Source organism: Hetaerina americana, unplaced genomic scaffold (genome assembly GCF_022747635.1).
Source record: "Hetaerina americana unplaced genomic scaffold, ioHetAmer1.1.p SCAF_1, whole genome shotgun sequence".
Lineage (NCBI taxonomy): Eukaryota > Metazoa > Arthropoda > Insecta > Odonata > Calopterygidae > Hetaerina > Hetaerina americana.
The window spans coordinates 76,406,071-76,432,342 of NW_027286069.1; positions in this window are offsets into that span (position 1 = coordinate 76,406,071).

Sequence of the window (26,272 nt, forward strand, 5' to 3'; positions counted from 1 at the left end):
GACAAGAGGGGAGCATGTTAGGAAGGAGGATCACCATATCTGTGAGGCCCATACATAGTGACCCGCTTGAAACCGAAGGGTGAAGGGTGGCGTGCGGGATCGGGAAACGTTCCGCCAGAGAAGGACATCGGTAACGCCAAAGCATTGCTAGGGATAGAAAAACCACGCGGTTCGCCCAAAGTTTGGTTCGATAAGTGAGGATAAAGTTCGCCTCGTGAAGAGCCTGCCCCTTCGACGCGTGAAATTCACGAATTCAAGAGGACGGGAAGCAAGTTCCTCAATTAACTCTGCCGCCTCGTCCCGAATTTCCCAGGGGCATCTGGTTACCGAGTAAATCACACGGCAGGAGTGAAGTTAGAGCACATCTGAAGACATCACCCAGATTTGAATCCAGGCAGCCTGGTCAGATGCATGCAGTCCCATTGGACTGTTGCACCGAAAAAGCACATTTAACGAAATAAAATGATGAATAATGTTGCAGACGATGAGGTGAATTTACAAGAAGTTTACAGTACTGATGCCACTGTAAATAATTAATTTTTATCTTTGTGCCCTAAATAATATCTGACTACTATTATAATTCACCTCATAAATATTAAAAATAAATATATTAGTTACATATTACCTATGAAGCATGTAGTACGGTGTTGCCCTGACGATACGGTAGACCGCGATGAATATTAATGTATAATCGTCATGAAATGATACGCCCAAGATTGTAACTTGACTTCAGCCCAATGATGTTGACTGTGTCGTTATATTTCATTTCCTTATGATGAAAATATCATATGATTTTCAGTTTATCAACATTTACTGTTTACCTTATTTTATTAAAAAAATATTCTCTTTCCAATCACTCTAAAAAAATGCGCATTAACTATGGTACCATTTTAAGCTGGAAGCGACATACTTGAAAATTTAAATTCTTCATAAAATGAAACGGCTGCCAAAAAAACTCCCGATTATTTATATTATATTTATTGCATTACTGTGATCAAGGAATATCAAGTTATTCAGAATCAGTTTTATTCGTATCTGAAATACTATATATTTACCTAATCAAATGATCATTTTTTGGTGCTAGTAAAATTCGGCAAATAAAAGAGCATGCTAAAAGAATCAACTTTAAGGAAGAATTATGAAAAAGTATCTGAGGAAGTCAATTTCATTAATCATCTCAGTCAGTTAAACAACGTTCTCCGATATTGAAATTTTCACAAATTCTGAAATGAGTGGCCATAAATGGATTAAAAAACACTTCCAATTCAAAAAATATATAAACTAAACAATTATTCTCTTATATGAATAACGGAAAAGCTTAACTCCATTCTTAAATATTGATTAAAAAAAAATTATATCCTAGTTCATTAAAAAGCCGGAAGATATATACAGATGGTCGAGCATGAAATTTTGAATGTTGATGTCGATTACAGAATAATAATATGGTTATTTCAATTATTCATGCGCTACACTAGCAGGTCGATTGCATTTATTGTCGCCGTATTCACGAGCTGCATTGGGTACCAAATTAAGTGATTCGCGTCGTGGATATCTTGTACAGAAAAAGCCTCATGTTTGGGAATTCGAATTTTGCACTATTCATGATCACTAACGGACGAATAATTACGATATAATTTTGTTTAGAACAGAGCCGGATTCATCGCTGACGGTCGGATGTTACATTTTTCACGATTTAATACTTAATGCGTGCGGTATAGACAAATCTGCTTTTGGAACTTACAATTCTGAGCAAGTACAATACAAAAGACGGTTGCTAATAAATTACGCGACAGTGAAAATAACCGTTAGTTGGGCGAAAAGTGTCAAATGAATAGTTGTGTATAATGAAAAATGATATACACAACTCAAGAGTAAGGCCCCTTATTAGGAGCTCATTTGAAAAACATATCTAATGTAACAAAAGATGAACTGAAAAAATGCAAAGGTAAAAGCTATCAATAAAAATAATAAAGTTTGAACCGTGATATCGAGTTTGATTAATTTTTGGAATTGAACATTTTCACAAGTTTTTTGCCGGCCTCGGTGGCGGCGGGGTAACGTCCTCGTCTTTCAATCCCTGGGTCGCGGGTTCGCTTCCCGATGGGTTTTCCTTGACCTATGGCTTGGGTGTTTGTAATCGTCTCTATTGTTAATTCTCCGACGTAAAGGCCAAAAAGTGCTGTTCTCGGACTAAGGCTAAAAATATATAAATAAATCATATTTTTGTTATTCGATTTTTTAAAAATTGTTCATGTATGACGATTTATCATCAGTTAAAATGAATCCAATTCCGCGTTTTAAGTCAATCGGTATCGCGAATTGCACCATCATATCTTCATGATATAAGTGACAGAAATTATTATATATGCAATGTTAAGAGTAATTTTATTATTATAAATGCAATAATTATTAATAATAATACATAATAAAGACTATAAATCATAACTTACCATTGCGACTTATCTGTAATCATGAAAAAGCATTTGAAAGCCGATAAGTCCTTCCTAAAATCAAGATTTTGGAAGATATTTTAACCATCCAGTTCATCAAAGTAAAATTTGGCTATTTAAACTGCAGAATCTAAATTAAAAGTGTCCATTAAATATATATAATAATCACCAATGATATTTTCCCAATATTGTCGTCTTTTTCTTCTTTCTTCAGAAATAGAACTAGTCACGTGTTTAGCATTAAGAAATATTTAAGTAGAGTCACACGAGTATTCAATATAAAGGTAAACAATCTAATTTTTCAGTCCTATCACCACGAGTGGATTCTGATTTGTTCTAAATAATGAATGACGTTTAAAACTTATTGGTGACTGTTTCATTGTTACTTATGCAATGTTTCTAATACACAATATTTGCTCTAAATGATGCAATAAAAATATTACAAATTAAATTTTAAGTTGTGGAGAGAGGGAGTCCCTTCACGTCATAAATTTTTTAACCCGGCCCTGGCCGGGTTAAATGGTGCATGACTTGTCCTTTCCCTAATCTACACTCCCTTTGAAACTCGTACCCAGTTTGAGAAATTTCGTTAGACACGAGTGCACTGAACGTGGCGAGACACATTTATTCATAAGATCCTTCGAATTTGAACAAATATTCGTAATTTTGTTGCCTCGGTGATTCGAAGCGGAAATGAGGATGGCGACGTTTGGCTGACAGCCTACAGCAAACTGCTGCCGCTTAACCCATTTTGTCTCAAGCATTGAGCACGGCACGACCGTGGGCAGAGAGAAACTGAGCTCAAACACAATTGGCTAAGTACGAGGCTCCTTCCGTCCCTCTCCCTCCCACTCTCTCCCACGTTGGTAACGGGTCCCAGTTCAACTTTTCGGCACGAACAAATCGAATGCAAGCAAGGCTCTTTTAATCGAAAGCAAATGAATAATCAAATTTAGCTGTTTTTCCCGCCGGCGTGATTGCCATAGGAATTTCATAGCCGTTTTCAACCGGCTTACACCAATGCAACAATTTCAGAGTTTAAAAATCATTCGCCTTGACCGGGATTCGAACCCGGATCCCTCGACCTGCTTTAGCCAGTTCAGCTATCGAGGCGTCCTCTTCTACTCTGAAATTTTATCCTCTTAAATTGCGTCCTCTTAAACTTTGAAATTGTTGCATTGAAATGCACATTAGCGGATGACTCCGTTGAAAGTTACTGTTGTGAAATCTCTCGTAGTTTCTTTGCAATTTGCTTTCACCAAGATTTCATGACTCGTGAGATATCTTTTCATCCATTCTTTGCGGAAGGTTCGAATATCTGTATTGAACTGCCTCAAAATCTCTGTCGTACATTTCGAGGCGGTGCGAAAGAGTGTGGAAAGATATGCTAGGAGTTAATTATGTTACCCTTGGTAGATGTCATTGGTTGGAATAAGGAATCGAAAATTAGGTTTTACAGTTGCAATTCTTGATCAGCGATGATTAAGTATTGATTACTCTAAGAGCTAGTACCTAGGGCCAGAAAACAAGTACCGGTGCAGCAACCTAGGTGCCCCTAGGGTAATGATACTTGGTACCGATCATTAAAGGCAAAAATCTTAGGTTTTTTTTACGGCCTTATGTATCGGTACCTACCGCTGTTAAAATAATTGCGTTCAAGTTCTCTTAATTTTTTTCTGACTAAATACTTACTTCAGAAAGTTGAAACTATTGATACCCTGAATACTGCTGAATTTCATCCAAGTAGATGGATTACAACTTGGACACCATGATTCTATGGCGGCAGAGAGCACTTCTGTAGCGTAGAACGCTTTTGCTAACTGGAAAAACCGGCCGGGCCGTGGCTTTGTTGTCACACCACCCTTGGCCTTCTTTGAACTGTCGTTCCAACGAATGCACCTTTTTCGTAGCCATATCACCATTAACGCATGTCTTACTAACTTGACGAGGAATTTCGGTAGGCACACATATGGAAAAAAACGGATGATTGCTCATTACTCTTGTACTACAACGTCATTATAAGCATTGAAAACGTGTCTCCCTCTGGCGGTGGCAATGCAAACCTTGTAAAGTGCAGGCATCTATAGCTGGTAATTATTAAGAGTGCTATTATATTTTCAACTACATTTTTCTATATACTTTCAGAAACCAGAAAAAATGGCCGATATTAGGACTTAAACGAAACTTGTTTGTACAATGTCAGCATTTTTCACATGCTGGTAAATGGGTGATCGGGTAGTGAAACATTTGGGTGGAAATGAATTTACCGTGAAAAGCCGCTGAAGGTGACATATATGAACGATATATTAACATTTTTTCGTAATGTGGACGACACGTCATTCAAAATGCATTATCACAATAGGTATATCGAGGAGAAAATTTAGCCACGGTACCTCGAAAAATATTTTCAGGTTCGAAATACTAGGACTTACCAATTAGGTACCAATTAGACCCTATGTATCAGTAACTTCGGCAACAAACCTAGGTATTTCTTTCCCCCGAGTCACCGCTACCAAACCCTAGATTGAGCGTTCTGCCGTAGAGGAGGAAGTTTATTTTAATCTTTCTTAAATCTTTCAATGCCAGAATTTTATTTTTTTTATATTCATCCTGGTTCTAAAATCTTCAGAGATCGTCTAGACTCCTAATATTGATGAGCGCCTCGATGTTGAAATTGATATAGAGTTTTGTGTAAACTTGTCAAACCTCCCTGTATCTTTCTACTGGATTTTACTAATTATATTTCAGCTCCGTTTGATCTCTTTGAGAATTTTCGTCGCTAAAATCCTAGTTTCTTTAAATATCCTGGCGCACATTATTTTCGGCATTATATATTTCTATGCTACCAGGCGTCTCCATACTGGACTTAATGTAGTTTCTCCTAAATAAGCATTTTTTGCCGTGAGTCCAACATGTACACGGAGAAAAATAAATTTAGGCCATTCCACGTAATCTGCTCATATGGGAGAAATTATCTCAAATAACTAATAAAAAAACTATTGCTAATTACTTGAATCATGATGGTGATGCGGTGTGCATATATATAATTTTGCGTTTCCTACGCATTTGAATACAAAAGATCATCCCTGTGCATTGTTAAGATTTAAACTGAAATCAAATTATTTCCACCAGTCATAAATACGACCTTCTCAATTTTTTTAAACATTGTAAACAATCACAGAAACAACACAGGCAATGCTAGCGTCACGCAACTTGGCTCAGAGAAGGCAGACAAGCCACTGAAGCTATCTGACCTCGTCCAGCGGCTACTCGCGTCGTCAGCACTTCATGCGGCTCGAACGGGTACTACTTTCCGGATGACCCTCGTATTTTATATCATGTCCGCTTAATTAGGTGCATTGTACTGATTCCTCGCTCTTGTTCTAAGGTACTTGTTTAAACGCAAAGAACGATTTAAAATCCATGAACTAGGTGAACTCAATATATTATTGGGGTATTTTCCACTCATAGTATCAATGTGGGAGCAGAGGAATTTCTCATTTTTAGCTGAAAATCACAATTTTCCAAATCCTCAGCTATCTGCTTCTCCTTCTGTTCCTCACGATAAAACAATTAGGAAAATGCTGCATGCTTTGAATCGAATCAAACGATATTATTTCACTTAAACTGGTGAATAGTTTTTCTTAAAATTAACACAATTTTACTTCAATGACACGCCAAAAAAGAAAGATAATGAGTAATTTCATTCTTCCCTTGGTCGAGAATGATAGCATTCAGTACTAAACGGTTTTCATACAACAACCTTAGATTCTTATTTCAGATAGTTAAACATGAAAGGCAGTGCATAATGGACTCTTCTGATTGATCGGAAAGGGGGTGATCTCTCGGGGGATCGTGGGTCGCTCCTCTCGTTAAAGTGGATCTCCCCGATCCTGAGAGGAGGTCCTTGACCGCAACTCGCTCCGTCTCCTCTTTTCCTTTTAGAGGACAGCGGGTCCGATTGTAGCCATGAATTCAAATTTAGATTGGCCATCTTCATTGGGAAGCGAACATTCATAAAGCGAGAAGTTTATAGCGTGGTGAACCCCCTTCTGATTTCCAATCCACGAAAACGTCGAGGAACGGCACGGAGGAAGCCGGGTGGCACCCATTTTAATTTACAGCCTTGTGGAGATTTGATAATAAGAAAGAGGAACATCGTTAACAATAATCCGAGATGCGTTGATTTTTCAATTATGTCACTAAGTTGATTGAGTCGATTGCTCTCCTTCAGGATCTCAACTGCCACTTGGGTCAGATCGCTTTATTCTTTTACATTGATTTGCTCATAAATTGAATTCATCCAAAGCTTAATAGAAGAATGAATGGTTGAATTACCTCATTTCGCCTCAAAATATTCAATTTTGTCAACTGAACCTTTTATTAGCCCTCTTACCCTTTACTGTTATCAACGATTTGAACCAGTAGTAACGACTATTCTAAATTTCAAGATAGCAATTTGATTGTAAGATGAAAAATTAGTATACAAAAGAATGATATCTGATTTTAATTAATATTAAACAAAAAATGGCGTGCTTGAATAATCTTAAAACAATCACGAAATTGAGGAAGCTATTTAAGAACTTTTACATTTTGAAGGCAGATTTCCAATAATGGAAACAAAATGAAAACATATTATATCATAGGATACATTTTCTCAGACTATAAGCCTGTGTGCTCAACGAAATTCTATTGAAACACTTAAATGGAATCTTGAGGGCAGTAGAATATAATAATTATTCCGGATGATAGGGTGAGAAAATCAGATATAAAATTTATGATTTAGTTTGAAGAAAAATGATGAATAAGTAATAGTTAATTTATAAGAATTTATAGTTATAGCATTAAAATTTCGCAGGTCACTTTTTTAATCTTATTTTACAAGAAAATATCTCAAACTCAAATGGATTTTCTCTCAGTGAATCATATGGCTTCGTGAAGGAATTGGTGTTGGAAATGAGATGATATAAAGTTAGCGGAGAAATTAAACACCAATAAAGATAGAATTTGTTTTAGATGACAAAATAGAAACACATTAGTGAGATTAGGCCGCGAAAGAAGAACAATATTTAGGGGATAAAACATTTAAGTAGTCTTTAGCTCATTTAAATCTCTGACTTTACCGCCCCATTAAATAAAGTTAGTTGGATTGAAACCTTATTGAACACACCCACCAACCGATTCGGGCATTAAATCACTCCAAAGTGGATGGAGACCCACTTCACATGAACATATTTCATTACAATAATACTCAGGATAATATTCTGAATAAAATGCTCATTAAGATACACTAATACACTAATACACTTCACTGATTTTCAATACGAAATGATTCAACCTCTTGAACCCATTAGTCTTCACTATGAAGCACGCAGAACAGGAAGCGGAAATAGACATGTAAACTACGAAAAGAGGACAGAAATTTTTTGAAACACTCACCTTGGGGATTTCCGCTCTGTAGGAGGCGAGGGGGAAAACATCCCTCGTCTTCGCGAGGCCCCTACGGCCAGCGGTCGAAGTCTTCACCATCGCTCACGCGGGGCTCAACTCGCGGTCTCCAACGGACAAACTTCCACACATTAAGAGCTCGTTCACAACTCGATCATAATCACTCTCTTAGCGTTCGTTAGTCACATGTCATGTCGTGTAGAATTAACAGAAATCAGGAAGGGATTAATGGCACTAACTGATCTTCGCGGCGATTAACCACCGAGGCGAGACCCAGGTTGAATACACTTTCCTCTGTGAGCGACTCACTCCATAGTGGAATCGGATAATGCACTCCGCTGCCTTCAGGGCAACCGAAACGACTGACTGTCAGGTGGGTGGCGTTGAGGACGCTAACTAGAGGGTGATTTCCGTAATCAACGTGCGTAAGCAAAGCACATTTTTCTCCCCACCCACACTCAGTACTAATTAGGGCCGAGTTTAAGTCAATGAGGAAAGAAACGCAGCCTATCATCCCATTGGATGGGCTGGAGATATATATCGTCATTCTTAAAATGATAGGCAATCTGCCGGCACTGAAATCCATGTTAACTCTTCCAACTATCGATTGTCAGTGAAAAGGCGTCATGAAACTGCCTTCTCGCTTTCTCCGTACCCAGCCATCCATTTCTTAAGCCTGCAAGTTTTGATGCTTGTAGGATGACGAAAAATAAGCGTTTTCGATCTAAATCCCTCTAAGTAATCGAGGCCGAGGGAGGGAATACATCCGTCGACTGACCTAGAGGTCCGGGCGTTCGAATCCCAAGGTGGTCAAGGGCGGCGATGTACGACTTCAAGCGGTAACTGCTCCGTCACTGGGGTTCCGTTGCGAGCTGACCCTCGCGGCTTGAGTAATGGTAACTCCCGTTTTGATCGAGCACTTATTGAGCGGTACCTGTTTCAGGTATGAATGCCGGAGGAAGGGGCGCGGGTGTTCAGGTAGGAAGGGCGACGGGGTGGGGCGTATTTCTCCCGATAGGTGGGTATCCTCGCTCTCATCCGCCGCCCGAAGTATTTTGCGAGGCCGCTGGGCTCCAGTCGATGACCGTGGCCGAATGCGGCATCACGGCTCTCGCCAAAACACCGACGCGGGGTCAGAAGCCGCACCCGTACTCCGTCGAGACGGACGCCTCACGCGGGGCGATCGCACGAGTGATCTATTCAGATCCGGAGGAGTCAGTTGACGGGGGAATTATTTTTTTAAACGAAGACGTTGAAGGAGTTGAAAGTCAGTGGGCTTAAATATGGTTTTATCGTACCGGCTCCTTTGGTAGGCACGTGTCAGCAAGTTAGCGCGTGCACTCTAATTGGCGAGGCGTTAATTGTCGGCGCATCGCCGAGAGATATGGGGAAGACAAGAAGGGGGACGGGGAGGGGGTGAAGTGGATGGTGTTGGTAGGGGGGAAGTAGTGGGAGTTACTAACAAAGAGAGTCGCGTGGGCAGCAGTTCGGATGAGCCGGCGAAAACATTTCGAAGGGAAATGACTCTAGGATTATCGGGGTGAACCGGGCAGTCGTTGAAATTCCTATTGTCGTATTTTGACAGGAAAATCCATTCCCTAATCAAATTTAGTTAGAGTAGATGGTAAAACGTTTTAATTCTTCGGTGGGAGGATGCTTCACGAATCCTCTCGCTTCGAACCATCATCCCGTGATTCAAGTTTTAAAAGTTATCCAAATTGAAAATATATTTAATTGAAAAAAACTCATAACACAATTTGGAATATTTTACTAGGTCGATGTATTCATGTCAAAACACAGGAAAATTCTTTTACGCTGAATATTTGTTTGAGGGGCAAAAAATATGAAGTGGTTACTTAGCTGATGCTCGTGCACGAAATCGATGTAAATTCAGATATGTTCATGAAACATATGGCTAAAAAACCTAATGTATTTTCAGAAAATGAAGAATGTGGGTCTGAATGACAGAGACTTTACTTTAAAAACTTAAAATTCCGGAAATACTCGTCTTCATTGGCCGAAAATTATTTATTTTGTATCAACGCACACTGAATCATGATCAAGACATTAATATCTTGCCGAACAATCGATTAGGTCATTCTCTAAGTTACGTTTTCGGAGAACCATGAAGACTACACGTTCAGATTTGCTATAATATAATATGCAAAGAATTTCAGTTTTAGAAATTATCTCACAAAAAATGATATCATAAGGCTTATATTAAGGAAAAATATACGTATGTGTCATATGTATCTTGCTAATTAATTAATTTGATACATCTACAGAATATTCTTCAAAAAGATTTGTCATACCTGTATAAGTGATAAGAGGTTGAAAAGTGTTTCAGTATGCTTATTAAGAGACAATTGCATATCGCAAAGGAAATTATTAATTACTTTTCATACAACGCAATAGTTATGTTCTTAGTATGATCGACTCTTTGAAATTGGTATCATAAAACTATTGTTGCACCAATTTCTCGTATGATTTTAATGAAAATAATATAAAATGATAAAGTAAGTGATTGCAGTTCCTCCCAATGTAATTAAGAATTTATTTCACAGTGCCACGATGGACAAATGACTGATTTCAGTTTTGTTTCAAGAGTGTGGATATTTCAAGAAACGCCCTCCAACTTTGAGCGTAATAGCAGAAGGGGATTTTAAATAATTAGTGTGCATTCTGAAAGAAAAAGAGCGCAATTTTATATATTTGCCCAGAGTTTAAGGCACTAAGAATATAAGAAATACAGAGAAACTAAATGAATGTTAAGTCTAAACGTAAACGTGGCAAGAGCAATGAGGCCTTTTATTTTTTAATGTTTTGCACTCCACTTTCCTCGCGGTCAATGAGTCAACTTGAATGCTTGCGTGTTGCTAGCTGCAGCATCCGTTTGATTACTAAGTCAACCAATTCAACGATAATGAAGTCTTTTATCTTATTTTTCTTTTAAGAATGATTTACGTTTTTAAAAATAACAATGAAATTTTCACATAAACTTCGTATATAATTTGATTGCTCTGGAAACCGTTAGGTGATTTGTAATTAAGTTTACTTTGGCTTTGCGAGGTTTACTTAAAAATACATTGAAAGAGCAAAATCTTATTGATGCAATAATTTAATAATAAATAAAGTAAATGCTTCTTTAACTATTTTACCATTACAGAGGTGGACCAATATAAAAACTCATTCCACGTTTAACATGTTTAATGGAATTTATCCATTTATCGTAAATTTTGATGTAATATTTATAATTACAAGTTGTAGTAAAGGATTTCGAAGAGACAATAGCGAGATATGGTGCTGCAAACCCCTACTACAACTTCAAAGTATTACTACAGTGGAGAGGAGTACAAATACTCTTTACTTAGTCCAATGCATTTGTCTGTCTAAATCGCTCCCATTTGATTTTTGCTTTTCGTCCATTCTATGATCAACCGTATGAATTCTTCTATCGAAGATGATTGGATTGGAATTGACAGTGCGAGCCATGATTATTGGCACCGCGGAAGGATTTCCGTTTCGATTTCTCGAGGAACTTTGGACACAACCGTAACATCAGACCAAACCGAATACTGGTTTGTGATATAATCATAATAATAATATTTACTGCCAAAGTCTGTAGGATAAATATGCTTTTCGGGTGAAGCAGATGACTTCTGCTCTGATAAATCCTCATAGAAAGACTCCCAAACAGGGGCCAACAGCCCCTTAATGTGGTGGTGAATCTTAAACACCCTGATGTAAGGGATGGGAGCCCACGGCCTCAATGAGCAGTCCAAACCACCATGGTTAAACCAACAGAGCTCTGGCTTTGGCACATCCATCCTCTGTTCTCTCTCCTCCCGTGAGTTAATGAAGGTTGGCAAGTCCTAAAATTCATTCCCCCGGTTTTGCCACGAAAGCCATGAGAAGCTGACTAGCCATAGGGATCTTAGCCTGGCCGCCTGCTCGGCGATAAATGACAGCTTCAGACCGAGCCGGCCGGGATGACTCTGAAGCAACTGGTGTCCTATGCTGTTATGTACTACGAAATCTGTAAGCACGAAGGTATCTGAAAAGGTGTTTGTGTAAACTGCACAAAATAAAGAACTATAAAAAGATTTTATTCGGCATAGTCATCAATAAAGTTAAGTTTTTTCTGTTCGCCGAATTAGGGGACCACTAAGCTATGGGTAATACCTGTGAGTCTACTGATTGCGGACTTGAATATTAGGTAGGCACCTGCTTCCCGTGTCATGCATTTAAAAAAATAGATTCAATTCACCCCACTTACGTATTTTGTCCAGAAAAGGTCGTGAATACTTGCAAACACTTTTGCAAGTTCGGCTATATTACTTATATCAAGAGGTGTATATATATGTAATAACTCAAAAAGTGTTTCGTGGTATATCACAACGAATTGCTTCTTGTTTTATTTAACTACCATTAGAAACCAGCATAATGTAGACGACATTTTCGTAACTAAGACGTAATTCTTCCTCCTGAAATATAGAATGGCGTCTTTTAATACTTCCGTGCTTAGATTTTTTACTATTAACTTTAACAAACAACGAAATAATGACAAGAAAACATTCAGTACATAAAAAAAGTAGTACCAGACTAAAAGAACACCCGAAATCATAGATGGAATGATTAAGAACTAACTAGACATTTCTTGATACATAAATAAGCCACACTCATGCAACAAAGCGGCAAACAATGAAATCTTTTTAAACCTGACATTCCCAATACCCAACCAAGGTATTCCTCAGAATATTTTAGCGAGCGGAAATTGACGCCGCATTTCCAAACCTCGACACACTTAACAACCCGTTGGGAAAAACTAAAGAAAAAATAACTTATTAAAAAAATTCGGTGATCACAAAACAAAATGTAGAATGTGTCAAAACTCATATGGTGCGTAATTCAAACAAAGTTCGATAATTGAATTAAAAAAACACTCGTTACAAGCTAAGGGTAAAATTACTGCTCCATCCGCGATCAGTGACCATATTTTTGAGTTCACTTGATAAGATGCATCTTTATTAAAGACAAATAAAAACTTCAAAAACATACATTTACCAAAAGCCCACAGATGCACATGTACAAAAAGTCATCAAAACTAGTTGGAATTTTATCAGAAACATCAGAGTAATAAAAATTGTGAACACTTAACATCCAATACACGAAATATCAACGGACTTGTCATCAACCTCTCCTCTACCTTCTCACTCCAAACCCAACCTCATCTCTCCCCTCCATATTCTTCCACCACAAGCTCACTCACCACACCTCTTCATTTTTCTTAAATACATTTATCGATTATAAAAATATATCCTTTTATGCATTTATACACATGTTAGAATGGACCATCCTTTATGAAAGCTATGTATCACCTTCTTCCTCAATCTACGTATCACCTACTTTCTTCAAAAACTTTGAAATTTTGTAAGCATAGGCATGCATGGAATATTCCAGGGGACTCACAAATATATCAGTTGAAGTATATTACGGTTAAATACAGGTTGAGGAACAGCGTGATTAATTTGCAGTTTCCCAGGATGCGGATTCAGGATATAATTTAGTATTAATGAAGTACTGCATCATATTTAAGTGGATGAAACAGGAAAAACATGAAATAATGGAATATACTCTCAGAATCAATAATTGGAACAAAATGTTAGAAGTACTAGGCGGCAGTAGAAAAAATAATGAGTTGATAAAGGAAGATGGGTAAAATAGAATAAAAAAAGGGAACGTATCAAAAAAGGGATATCAAAAGCCGCAAACGAAATTATATGAACAGTAAATAGGAGCAAAACCAGGAAACCATGGATTTCAGATGAGATGATTAAGAGGTGTCCATTATCACCCGTGATTTTCGACGCACATGGGGAAGTGCTGTTCAAAGAGGAAGAAAAACTGGAGATAGGAATTAAAGTCAGCGGGAAATTCATACAATCAGTTGGAATTGGAAATGATCAAGCTCTAGTTAACCGATCAGTCAAAGGGTGATACCAGCAGTGCTGAACGCATCGGAAAATCAGTGTGATAGGAAAGAATCCATGTACACAGAACAAAGGTCTTGAGGTTTTCAAGAAAGAGGAAGGATAAGTCAAATGTTAAAATGGACAATAACGAGGTCAGGTGGAACAGTTTACGGCAGCAGTAGGCAGTGTTTTTTAGACTGAATTGCCAATATAGTACGGGCATTACGTTATTAAGAAGATGAAGCTTTCACAAAAAGAGGGTGTTCATGCCTGGGATGCTGGGTGAAGATGTTTTGAACATATAAATAAAAAAATTGATATGAAGCGTATTTTTTGTAGGGCGTAAAACATGCTTTTTAAAGCAAGATGACCGGCGTAGATTTGAAGCTTTTGAGATGTGGGAGGGAAGAAAGTAAAATGGACGGAAAGGGAAACAAACGAGAGAGTACATGGTACATGGTGGGGGTGGAGAGAGATTTGTTGGGAGATATCCTAAGGAGGCAGGAAAGGTGGATGCAAAGCATTTAGACTGGCGACGGGATGATGAGGATTGTGACAGACGGGAGAACGATAGGTAAGATAGGTTGAAGGAGGAAAAGGTTAAGAATGGTGGATGGAAGGATTTGGGGAAGGAATTATAAGGAATTGAAGGATGGAAGGGTAATGCCGGGTGTTAGGTTGTGTTTTCTTAGGAGGGACTAACAAATGTTACCGTTTTCAGTCTCTATCCATTCAAAATCAACCTTATGCTTAATCAACCTAATAAACCAACCTAATCAACCTAATAAACCAAGATCAACCTAATAAGCTAATATAATCGGGCACTTGGGTTCGATATTTTTATGATTTCGCTTTGTGCGGAGGGATGAACGTATACTTGAATCTATCTGTAATGGTGCCTATATCTCTTATTTTATCTCGGTGGTCGAATCTACCAATATGATTTGGGGCCTCAATTATCGTCTCAGTGCTGCAGGACAGCTCAGTTGTCTTTTTAAAAGTCAGTATTGCTTGGTCACCTCTTGACTTAAGGATCTCTAAACCTAATTCCTCCAACATACACGTAAATTTGACTCTCTTCTCGTAGCGATTTAATTAGGTAAATAGCATCCGAAAACAGTTGGTATTAACGGATTTCGTGCCAGCTAACTCATTGGAATAGGCATGGGTTTTGATAATGCTATAACTGGTAATAGTATTATCGAAACCAATGCCTATTCCAATGAGGTAGCTGGCATGAAATCCGTTAACACCAACTTTTTTCGGATGCTATTTACCTAATTAAATCGCTACGAGAAGAGATTCAAAGTTACGTGTATGTTGGAGGAATTAGGTTTAGAGATCCTTAAGTCAAGAGGTGAACAAGCAATACTGACTTTATATATATATATATATATATATATATATATATATATATATATATATATATATAATATGTTGTTTATTTATTTTATTATTATATATATATGTTGAGTTTAAAGATTATTCATGTTACTCGTTAACCTTAGCGCTCCATCGTAATAGCCATCAGAATAATACATAGTTCCATTCAATACTTCAAGCGGGGCGTAGCTTACAATTGGCAAACGGCGCAGAAATGAATACATGAATCTAAACAGTTTATTCTCCGAGCCACGGTTTTGCAACACCATATACGCAAATAATTTTTCAAATTTATCTGCATGGATTTTTCGCGGAAAAGGGAAAATTGTCATGCCTCAAATGCGGGAAGGCACGAGAGGTGAATATTTCAGCGTCACGAGTGGCACACAAAGATCGACATAGACACCCGCACATCCACCCTGGATCTCTAAGGGTGGGTACACAAGCTTTGAACGAATGCAAATTTCTCTGTTTGCCTCGCCGCGCCGGGGACGGCCGTTCGACATCCAGAGAAATGTCACCTTTGGCACACAGCGGCGAGATGAGATCTCCACGATACGATCTCTCTCTCTCTCTCACTCATATATATATATATATATATACACACACACACACACACACACACTCGCACACATCTCTTTCACCTCGTTCTCCCCTTTCAACCTGTATACGCTTTCCATGCCATTTCTCGACGCCCTTCCTCCCTCCATCTAATTTTCCACCCGTCAACGAATGCAGCTCGTCGTGTTCCCACCACGGCAGCCACTTCTGCCCGCGTGACCTCGTGCCGCAACCCTCACTTGCTACTCACGCGTTTGACTCTATCTCACTGTACACATTATCGTGATCTCATTAGGATTTCCGAAAACCAAATTACCCGCATATTAAAAGAGAAATGTGTCCTTGATGGAAATGTTTTGTGGAGGGTCGTTAAGCACTTGACTAGGAAATATTTTTAGCACATTTTGTCTGCCGCGAGAAGTGAAAACATGCAAAAAATTATTATTTCCTGGCAATATATTAAAAATGTTAATGAAATTGAGTAATTACATAACCAATGAGGGGTGCAGTCGAGAGTTCTAACAATTATCATTTATGAATGAATGAATAAATTGCTTTCAAATTCTTCTTATATACACGTTATCAAGTTTTATTACACGATTCTCATTACTCTGTATGCTATGCCATACAGAATAAATAACAACCAATGATTAATTAATTCGACCGACTAAATCCAGGGAAATGGTATTCAGATACGCTCAATTCATGGTTCATCCATTACAACTCTACGTATTTTTCTAATTTTAACGCTGAACTTCGTAATAAATAATAACATTTTGAAACAAATGGCTAGAATTGGAACCTATAGCTATTTTCCAACGACTTATGATAAGGATAAAATACGCCCGAAATTGATATCCCCAGTTATTATATTAAAAAAGCAATTCTTTGTCGAAATTGCAATTAAGTACACGTATGTAAACACGTATGAGTATATGCATTTCTTAAACAAAATTAACGTATGCCTAAATATTTCTAGGAAAAAAACAAACCTAAATTAGAAAATAATTACTTTGAATAAATATATTATTACTTTGAAGGATTATTTGGAACGGATTGGATCTGGCATAAATATCAACATGATCTCATTTCAAAATAGAAAGTTTAGTATACCTATTTCACTCTTCCATAAACTTAATTATTAAAAACATATTTATCTGAAAAAATATTAAACGAAAACATTTATCATTCTTGAGTAAATACAATGACCAATTTATTAATTTAAATTAAATCAGAACCACTACTGTATTTTAGTACTAACCATTTTTTACCTTTCATGGTCTATCACTAAAAGTGAAGATGCTGCGAAATAATTCGACGACCATATTTGATATTGTATCAAATATGCGCGTGAGGCCCAGTTTCAATCTAAGCTTTCTGAATTATTTCCTCACCAAGCCTCAATTTTGATTTGATGAAATTACTCCAAAAACCATTAGGATATGAAATTTGGCAATATATTTTTGACAGTTTATTATGAAATTAAAGTCAGTACTTATATAAGTAAATGTGGTACATACGAGGGTCATCCGGAAAGTAGTACCCGTTCGTGAAATAAAGACACAAAAGTAAATATTAACAAACATAAAAAATTTTATTTGAAAGAGGATACTTTAAACTACTTCTCAACATAATCTCCAAGCAAATTAAGGCATTTGTCATAACGTGTGACAAGTTTCTGTATTCCTGCTGCATAGTCCTTCGCCGCCAGCTCATTGAGATACGCGAGGGACCCATCTTGCACAAATTTTTGCATAATGCAGATGGTGTTTAACAATTTCATGAACAATTGTTCGAGAAACATTGGGAAAATGCTCACAGATGTCATCAATTGTGACGCGCCGATCGTTCCTCACGAATTCGTCAACTGAGCTCACCAGTTGGTCTGTAATGACAGACGGTCTCCCCGAACGCTCATCGTCGTGTGTGTTCCCCCTCCCCATGTTGAAGTTGCGACACCACCGCCGAACAGACGACTCGTCCATTACATTGTCTCCATACACCTCCTTTAATTGGCGATGAATATCACATGGGCGAACGTTTCTTGCATTGAGGAATTTAATCACTGCCCTCACTTCACAACTGGCGGCGTTCTCAATTTTTTTAAACATTGTAAACAATCACAGAAACAACACAGGCAATGCTAGCGTCACGCAACTTGGCTCAGAGAAGGCAGACAAGCCACTGAAGCTATCTGACCTCGTCCAGCGGCTACTCGCGTCGTCAGCACTTCATGCGGCACGAACGGGTACTACTTTCCGGATGACCCTCGTATATAAGTAAATACAAAAATCTAATTGCTCTTAGTCACTGCACCTGGCCAATTTCCTGACATTTCTGTTCCAATCAATCTTCATAGTGAACAAACCAGGTCTGTAGCCTTAGGTTTGATAGTACTTGATTTTATCTCAGATAGCAAGTGTTTGATCTAAGATGCACAAAAGTGATTAAATTTGGCATGCGTGACAAGTTAAACACCCTATTACGATGCTATTTTCTTTTTGACGGGTTTGGTCTCTAAAGCGTTTGATGACCTGAATTTGGATCCACTCGGCTGAACTCAAATTGAGAGATATTTTGCACACCAGAGCTATCGGTAAAAATAGGATGGGAATGGGAGTAGACACGGTCAACTCTACCCATATTGAGAGTCATCGAATTCTTTATAAAAACTTACTAAGCCTATGCAAAACTCAAAATAAGCATTTATTTTGGCAGTAATACAAATCCGCGATCCCACTCTTCCAATATTGGAGTCGAATTAAAAAAATTAGCTCTCAAATTCGTGAAATATATTCACATGTGATTTTTCCTGCTCACTAAGCCGCTAAATTTTTTATTAGGGTTCGTAAGTCAGTTTGATTAAAAAACACATTCACTTCCCTTTCAGGGACAGCGTCGGGACAATTCGTCGCATGACCCAATGCCCACTCCCAAAAACACTTCGGGTAGTTGACGGCGTTGGCACATGAGTACAGATGGTGTAGTTTGTCCAAATTTGCAACGCGGAGATTACTTAATTATGACAGTTTTTTTGATCGAACCTTATACGAGTATAAGTGCGTGAATTAACCTTTCCCTGTTACATTTCCTCCGCCAGAGCAGTCACTGCATCCTCACTCTCTTTCTTTCCCATCACCTCATCCTTTTCACCAACATTCACAGACCTCACCCACCCTCATACCCTCCCATTCCGCAACTACCGTCCCCTAACCCACCCTCTCCGCCCCTCCACCTCTTACCCTCCCCCAAATCGTCTCCGGAGCACCCTTCCTCTCTCCCAAACCCCCGGCGGCCTCCCTCCTCTCTCTCTTTTCCCTTCAGAACCGAATCTCTCGCCATCCAGGAGTTATTTTTTTTGGTCAAAGGCATCAATGGGGTTAATGGCGCCCGGGAGGTATAGAAGCTAGCTCCCTTATCCCTTCTCGCCTCGTACTTTATCCTTTGAGCAACGTCGTCGTCCTTAGTCCCCGAAACCCTTCCCCTTCCCCAGCTCTCATCCTCTTCCCTCCCTCCCGCACTCCCTTTAAGGTCTTCCTTTCATCACCACTCCTATCCCTCCCTCTCTCGCCCGATTTCCTCTCCCCTCGCCAAACCCGCCTTCCCCGTTTCCATTTCCCTCCCCCTCTCACGCCCTTCCAACCCTCTCCGCCCACCGCCTTTCAGTATTCAAAGATATCATTCGCCATCTGTCTTTTCGCTCCCCTGCTTCTGGCCCCGCGCCTTGCTCCTCTGCGTTCCCCTCGCTCCCCCCTCCCCTCGTCACCGCCTCTCCGCTGGAGACAAGCCAGTTGGACGGTCCCGTCGCTTCCTCGACACCCGCTCTCCCATCTCCACAACCCCTACCGCATCCCCACAGCCCTCCGCCTCCTCCCCCGATACCTCCCTCCCCATCCCACGACAGCCTCCACCTCTCCCTCCTCCTTCACACCTCTCCTCCGGCTCAGCGCGCCACACCAACACCCTCACACCCTCGCCGAAGCACACCCCCTCTCCACCCCCCAGCAGCCCAAAAACCGGGCCTCCTCCCCATTCACCTTCCCTTGCTATTCTTTACGGGACAATGCGTTCTTTTGGCGAGCTCCAGAGACCACGGGATTGCTATCGGAAAGTGAGGAACCGCCGCCAAGCCTCCTCCTTCTCCTTCCCCCCTCTCTCTCTTTCTCTCCTACCCTCTCTATCCTCCACGCACCCTCCGAAGACTTCTCTCTCCCTCACCATTCGATCCCTTCTCCATACCACAAGAAGAAACCCTTCCACGCCTTTGGTACGCCACCCCGAAGGCACACGCGCAGCCAACCCTCCCCTTATTTTCGTTTAGAGGCCCACCGCCAAACTGCCTAACTGCCCCCCTCCCTTCCCCGTCCATGGTCGCCCCTTAAAACAATCGCCTTAACCCTCCCCCTCCTCTCTCTCTCTCTCTCTCTCTCTCTTTCTCTTCACTTGCCCCTCGCCAACCTTCCCCCAGCGTGCCTTGCGTCCCAATTGGTTTATTTTTTTCCTCCCCAACATTGGGAAACATTTTGAGTCATTTGCCTAAATGGCGAGGGCGGAGGTCATTTCCGAAATCACTTACGCGCACTCGCAGAAGCTCTTCGCTCCCTATTTAACCCCCCTCGGGCACTTCCATCTTCACCTCAGAGCCAGGCGTTTTGTTTGCCTTTTCTGTCTCGGAAGAAAATGTGAAACGTTGAGGGGAGGGAAAAAAATGTAAACGGTGATGCCCCGTTCGGGAGTACGATCCGTCCCACGGCTTCGGCTGCTGGATGGAGAATAGAGAGGCGAAATAAATGAGGGAGTTCGGTAAATTTTTGACAAGGTTCCGCCGGTGGATATGATGGAGCGGATGAAAGGATGGATTGCATTAGGTTCAGCGCGAGGAATTCACATTACGCGGAATGACCCGGGAGCCTTTTTGTGCTAGAGTGGCGGGAATGTGCGCTCTGTCTGCATCGAGAATCCGTAATGCTGGCTGGGGATCCCCAGGAAATCAGATATGAGATCCGGATTGAGCGATTTCACCGTTAGCGAAGAGAAATCAGGGCATTATTTAATTATTTTCATCCATGTCAAACACGATATCGCCCGCGGCTCAACCAAATCAACGAGATTTGTAAGTTAGCCTGCTTTGGATATCCCACTGTGAAGCATGTTCTCTGAGGTCTGATTCGATCAATGCGACGTCAAAGTATCCATAAATATCGAAAAGCAGAAGTAAAAAGCGGGAAATGGAGTGACTCCAGACTATCGTGGGATTAAAATGTGATTTGTAGTCGAGTCACCAAAAGTAACCGAAACATACCACTGCCCTGATTGATAGAAAACCTTCGACAGGGAGTTTCTGTGATGTTACAAAGTGGATGAGTATCTGTGTTGAAATGAATTTTCTTTGCTTTCCGTAATCCAATCGGTAGATAAGGAAGAGAACGGATTTTTATCCAAAGATGGGCATTCGGAACGGCTGCTGTGGTGCAGTGCTATACGATAGGGGAAAAAGTGCGAGGGAGACTTGAAACCGGATGAATTTAATTCTCTTCCTCTCTCCGTAGCCGCATGGTATTACTTTGGAATGAAAGATGGGATGGATTTGAGAAAAACATTCGGAGTTCGGCCCTTGTAACTCCAAGCCCGTTGCAGCAACATTGATAAATGTGTTTGCTTGAATCGAAATACAAAATGAAGAGGAGCTGTTGCACCTAAAAACTTGGCGTCTGATTAATCAAAACAAAAAAGTTATTTTCCAGCTCTTATCTCCAATGTATCGCTGTGAAAGGGAAGTGAATTCTCATTGCTTATTCCTCAGGTTTTACGGCGCATTTTTCACGCATATTTCAGTCTCCAAAATTTATAGTACCAGGATTTTTTTTTAGAATGGCAACCAAATGCACTTAATGCGTGCGTGCGTAATCTTGGTTAAAATTTGCACTCGATGTATTGCTTTTGCCGACCAACGTTTGATCTCATTCATATATTAGGGTGCTATGAAAGTCCGCGAAGTGTAACAGCTTTTGGAGACTTTTCTAAACATTAATGCTATCGCATTACTAATTATATTATAAAAATATTTCTTATTTGAAGAATTTTCCATGAATGATTCGGGTTGTAACTTAACTACGATGGACTTTGGCTCCATGAAATAAGATTATTATAACCCTTACGCAGAAATAAATTCGAGTCAAATTAGCGAAAATCCTGAGATAACTATGATATAACAACATAACCTAAGACAAAGCTTGGGAGAGTTAACGATTCCAGAATATGAGTTGCGGGAAAAGAAAAACACGTATATATGGACAAGGAAACATGACTTACTTTTGAGAAAATCTTTTGCTTGAAGTTTGAAGTCTCATGCTCTGAATACTCCGGAAGCATTTATATAAAATATGCTGGAAATGGACCACACTATTTGTTAAAAAGCGCCATAAATTGATCTATTTAGCTATATTCCGTAAAGTAATGAATTTTACAAAGGGAACATTTCAAGAAATAAGGTAAATCTATTGAATTCGATATATACCTTATGGAGTATTTTCATTGAGGATTCCATGCAGTCCTAGTCAAGTGACAATGGACTACATCGATGAAAAAATATTTTTTTTTCATTTCTCTGCGAAGGCTCCTAACTAGCTAAGGGCCGTGGGGTAGGTTTATCTGAATCTGGGGAAAAAGACCGGAAATTCCCGCTCCTCTAAGAGATAGTTTTGAAAGACTCGGAAGGGGAGGCGGGAGAAAAATGTTTCCCACCACCCATTGTGGGCAATGGCGGGGGGCAATGGAGAGGAATCCGGGACCTTCCCATCTGCTGCAGAAGCGCCGGTCCCGGTTCTGCATAAATTTTCATCCTCAATACCTACGCAACTCGCGGGGCGACACTTTTCGGAATTATTTATCCCAACTCTTGGGACCAACTTCGCGTTTTCACGCGCTTTTAATAAGCGGAGGCTGCTCCCCTTGAGGTGGGTGGGGTGAAGGTCTCTCTCTCTACCTGACCCTTCGCATTAATCTCGAGTGGATGACCCCTACCTGTCTTCGCGGTCCGTCCCGGCCCCGTCCCACTCCTCCCCTCCCCACTACCCGCCCCAGCGCTCCGCGGCCGTGGAAGTCGCAGAGTAATTCGAGAGGAGAGGAAGTGAGAGGCGCTCAGCAGAGAATCGCGATTGCTGCAGAGGGTGGGAAGGGAGAAAGAGGAGACCCCCGAGGGATCGGGGGGAAGACGGGCGGTGGATGGAAGCGGGCCATAAGGGGGGCGGGACGACGACCGCGGCGATGAGATATGGCGCCGGGGAATGGTAGGTGGGGAGAGGAGAGTTAATAAGGAAGGGGTCTTGGCGTTGAACATTATATTAAGAAGAAGGGAAAAAAAGGGAAGAGCGAGGGACACCAAGCAGGTGGCGAGAAGTTTCCAGGTTGGCGGGACAGTTACGGTCGAGGTGGGAAAATATTCCGCCGCTGCATTATTTTTTAAAGGAGAATTCAATGAATCACAACGCTCCCGTTGGAACGGAGAGCGCATCAAGGATCGAACGGGTCAAGTTTTTCTGTCGTTCGACTTTGCAACATAGAACCGGATAACATCCTTTGGTTTCAACATCACATTTTCCTATTTACTTTAAACAATCGTTTAAAATCAACGCATTTAATTTGGTGACTTCATTTGAACATTACGAAAATATCCAAGGTCGGAGGAAACTTGATTAATTTCCTACTTGTCAACTTAAAATTCAAAGAAATAAAGTAAAATTAAGGATTTTCCCTTAATAATTCAATGTAGCTACCCCATGATGCGCCACCAAAGATATAATACAAAGGTCCGTAAAAATAATATATTTTTCCGACAGTCTTAAACATTAAATCGTTCCAAATCTTACTTCGACATTTATCATACGCAATATCACCCATATTGATAATTAGTCAATAATACTATTTTATTATCAATTATAATAATTAGTTTCCGTAACTTTACCGAAACACTATGTCCTATGAACCTATAGCAATATAGTATCTAAGGTAATTATGCATTTTGTCTATTTCAAAGAAATTGTCTATAACAGCATAGATCCCAATGTCAAAATGTTACAAGCGGTTTATTTTCGTAGTATTTCAATAAAAAAACTGTGATAACATTTGTACTAGTTTAAATATATTACTTTCGTATTAGATCCTGTTTATTCAATGTAATTATTATGCATCATTTTCTCATTATACCATGATTGAGTCAATGAATAGCTCTCTTCCGTTCTCTAAAATAACATTTCGAAGATAATGGAAAACGACCAGTTCTGAATTTACAAATTGAAGGGTAAACTCACCTTCATATCTCGTAGTGATTGTTTATATATGTATTAACCAAAGTTTTAAAATTAACCTAAAATTTTCAGCTCTAGGCCTTCAATAAAGTAAACATAGAGCATAAGATGTAATTCCTGGGTACAAACGTTTTTCTGAAAATTTAGGATTTGAATAGTATAATACAGATATGATTAGATTGTAACTAATGCCCTACAAAATTCATTTAAAAAGTTTTCAAATAAAAAATAAAACCAAAAGAGGTGGTTAAGCGCAAGTAATAAAGAAAGTTTTGTGAATCGCACATTGTCAATGACGAGTACCTACGAAAGATAACGAAGAAAAATTGATTTCAAATCTATTCAGAAATTCCTTTAATTCTTTCAGTGTAATATAAGGTTACTTGAATGCATTGAATAATTGAGATGATTAGAAAAATTGAAAATAGCTACAATTTTTCTTTCTTGGAGATTCTAATGATTATTCGTATTCGTAGCCGTAATAATCTCTAGAGACTCATTATCCGACTGATTATTATAGGAAAACCTCATTATAGGAATGATTTTTCTGTTTCCTGGAGTTCATACGTAATAAGATTAATTTTCGTTGATTGAATCCATCTAACAAAATATTTTCAGAATTTCGCTGAAAGTTTTTGTGACTTCGAAATTGAAGCATCACCATTTGAAAAATCTTAATATACAGGACAACAATCCTCTTACAAGTGAGTAAATCTTCTACACTTAAGGACTTCATTTTCCTGTGTGACTGCTTCCAAGTGTGCTGTCAATATATCTGCTGTAATATTTCATTGCCTAGTAATATAATAATAATATTCAGGCATATCCTGCTCATAGCATAAGAGGTTCCCAATTGAAAATGTCAGAAACTTCTTGTTCACTTGAAGTCAGTTGTAGGATATACATATAAAAGAATCACTATAGAAACTTGGTACTTGATTTCATAATGAGAAGTGCATGCATGTATGATACTTGAACTTCCTTTAAAAATAAAATTATTCATTCTGAAATGTTTGTTACCATCGTTGTTTTATAGATTTTTTTCGGGAACTGAGGAAAATATAAGTAATAAGAAAATTCCATTTCCTTTGTCTTTTGTATCAACTACTTCTATCCATTTTCTGCGTCTATTATCTTTTTTTTCATGTCAACATGAGGGCTTGTGACATTTACATGTCACGTTAGCCATTTACCTGTGTACCAGGTGATTGTTGGCAAACGTAATCATTTTATTTTCTGGTATTTCAAGAGGTCGTCCTTTGATATGAATTGTATATAGTATACTATCGCAATCACGAATTGTGCGAGAGAAAAATATTTCCCTCCAACGGTCTGCCTATAAGTCAGACTTGTTTCTCATTTCCTTCTGAATGTGGTTTCCCCTGCCAATATTAATGAGGGACTAGAATTGGTCCCTCTGCGTCAACGCAAAATTATTACAATTTGCATCTATCTAGCAGTTTCATCATAGCAGCTGTTTCAGTGGACATCAACCAAGGCATTTTCATAAATAAAGTGACAATTTCATTTCCTTCATGAAGATTTTGTACGAAACGGGTGGCTTTTCTAAGTATCTCATTAGATACCTTTTCTGTACTCTGTAAAAGGGACCCAAATGCTCGGTGCGAAATATCACCTCTTTTCAACTCTGTTATTCGGCTATTTCTCTATTATTAGTGCGATGAAGTCATGCTTCTTCAATGCATTATTTACTGACGCAGAAGTTTAAAACATTTTTTCACTCTTCCCTGCGGGTCGCCAAAGGTTACTTTCACAAAATCAGAACTAATTTTATTAGTAATTACTTTTGGTAGCGCACATAGAGACAATCCCGGACATAATTGGTGGTGCTTTGTGAATAATTCCTCGTCATTGAAGTTACGATGTCAGCTTACTGTGAGGTATCTGTCTAAATATTCGGATACTTGATTTCTTTAACCTCCCGATTTTATGATACCGTGAAATATCCAAGCTGTTTTTCACAAGATTTACTATTTTTTTTGGAAGCTGTATTGATGTGTGTGAAAAAGTTTTTACTGTCTAGGAAGTTCAAGACATTAGTCACAACTATGCGCTGAAGAATTTTTGAAGAATGAGAAGTGAGTGATATCGATTGCAGTCATTGAATTTTGGAATCGCTACAGAAATTGAA